Here is a 2,694-nt window from a genome sequence, read left to right on the forward strand (position 1 = left end):
AGATGGTAGCTTGCAACCCTCACTGAAGGAATAAGTCTCAAGGTGGCTCTGCAGGTGTGTGTGTGTGTGTGTGTGTGTGTGTGTGTGTGTGTGGACAGGGTTATTCAATGAACCAGAATCAACTTCCCTTAATTGCTCTGTGTGTGTGGCTTTGAGGGTGAGTATAATTCAGATTATATAGGAGAGAGTGAAAGAGGGCATCATGACTCAAACAGCCCAACAATTTTATACCAACTTCTCTTATGACTCCAAATTCTACCCAAACACCCCTCCAAAAACCAAACCAAAACCAAGATGCACAAAAATGATAAATCCTCAGAAGAACACCTCCTGTCTCCACAAGGCCTATTTCCGAAACATTTAAGAGGTTCTACAAATATAGCCTAAGAAAAGAATGTCAATTATGATCAAAAAATTATTAATAGTTGTGACAATCTGTATGTTCAATATCATTGAGTCCTGCAAAAATCCTGAGGCTAAAAGCCGTTGAATTTAAATGAATGAATTGTATGGCATGTGAATTACATCTCAAGAAAACTGTTAAAAAAATTCGACAAGAATGTGTTTGCTCTAAGGGTTCCTTTTTTGCAATGTAGAAACTAAGACTCTAAGGACACAGATAACTGAGGGGAACTGGATTGGAACTCAGGTCTTTCTGACTACCCAGTCCATTTCCTTAACCCTCGTATGATTCAATATACCCCCAAAGGACCCAAAGACGTTCATCATAAAAATCATCATCTTTAATCATGAAAATGTAAAACAACTTAAATATTCCAAATTGGGGGGATCAGTTAAAGAAATTGTGGTATGTCCCTACAGTGAAGCATGAGACATCACCACTGGTAAAATTTATGATTATTGGGAATTTTTAGTGATGAGAAAAATGTTATTATATAAGGTGGGTTTATAGATACATATATTTTATTGATTTCAGAGAGGAAGGGAGAGGAAGAGAGAGAAGCAGGCACATCAATGATGAGAATCATTGGTCAGCTGCCTCCTGCAATCCCCACACTGAGGATTGAGCCCACAGCCCAGGCATGTGCCGTAAATTGGGAATTGAACCCGTGACCTTCTGGTTCATAGGTCAATGCTCAACCACTGAACCACACCGGCCAGGCTAATAAGTATTTTTATAAGTTAACACACGTAATTGTGATAAGCAGAATAATGCCACCCTCCCCACCTTTTTAACTCAATAAGGATGCATAACACCACCTATGTCTTTTGTCTTTTTAAAAAATACATATTTTTATTAATTTCAGAGAGGAAGGGAGAGGAAGAGAGAGAAGCAGGCACATCAATGATGAGAATCATTGGTCAGCTGCCTCCTGCAATCCCCACACTGAGGATTGAGCCCACAGCCCAGGCATGTGCCGTAAATTGGGAATTGAACCCGTGACCTTCTGGTTCATAGGTCCATGCTCAACCACTGAACCACACCGGCCAGGCTAATAAGTATTTTTATAAGTTAACACACGTAATTGTGATAAGCAGAATAATGCCACCCTCCCCACCTTTTTAACTCAATAAGGATGCATAACACCACCTATGTCTTTTGTCTTTTTAAAAAATACATATTTTTATTAATTTCAGAGAGGAAGTTAGAGGGAGAGAGAGAAGCACAAACACCAATGATGAGAGACATTGATCGGCTGCCTCCTGCACGCCCCCTACTGGGGACCGAGCCAGCAACCTGGGCGCGTGCCCGGTCCGTAGGCCGGCGCTCTATCCACTGAGCCAAACGAGCTAGGGCTGGTCTTTTGTCTTGCTTGCTTTGTTTCAAAGCAGGAAACCGAAGTGCCTGTTTACTCTTTTCGTCGGTTAAGTTCTCAGGCCTGTGACGCATGCAGAGGAAAAGAACTGGAAGGGAATAGATTAATTGCCTTTGGATCTTGGACTCATTTAGTCCAGAAAACCTAACCCATGTTCGCAGGCTGCAGACCAGCCCAGCCCTTCCCCACGGTGGTCAGCAGGAGGGTCTTCGGTTCTCGCTGTAACCCCAGGAGTCCACTGGGAATGCCGGACTCCCGCCCTGGGTGTCTCCAGTGCCCCAGGCAGGTTAATAAAGTGTGCCCATTGGAGCCGCACTGGCTGCCCTCCCCCTGGTGACATTTACACACAACTTGTTTAGGGAAATCACTTACTGATTTTCTCCCCCAAATCATCCTCACAGTGTGACCCATTCTGCCCCCCACCCAGAACATGCTCTCGAGTGGGCAGTGGACAGGAGGGGATGGGGCCCGGCCTGTCCAAACTTGAAGCAATAGTAACAGACATTTTCTGCTGGTGGGTCCCTTTTTCCCCACCTTTTTTAGCCTTATCTGACTGGGAGAGTTTGAGTTGATTGAGCTTCTGGGAAGAGGTGGGGGCTGGGCATGGGCGCAACTCTCTGGGAAAGATGGGTAAACTCATTCAAAGCAAAATATAAATGAGAGCTCTTTAAAAGGGATTTGCATGTTGAGGGCCAGGACTAGGAATGCAGAATGGATCCTAAATCCTGGAGTGGTGAGTGCTGAGAAGGTGGAGGGGTATTAGGGAGGGCAGGCCTACTTCCTGAGGGCCACGCCCACTCGGAAGTTTCAGGGGGCTTTTGGAGGGGAGTAGGCTGAAATCCACAGCAGCAGGCACCACTCCCCCTGGCAAAGCCATTGCACCTTGCAAACACGCACCCTCTCCCTGCCAAACTGC

The sequence above is a fragment of the Myotis davidii genome, unplaced genomic scaffold (genome assembly GCF_000327345.1).
Source record: "Myotis davidii unplaced genomic scaffold, ASM32734v1 scaffold590, whole genome shotgun sequence".
Lineage (NCBI taxonomy): Eukaryota > Metazoa > Chordata > Mammalia > Chiroptera > Vespertilionidae > Myotis > Myotis davidii.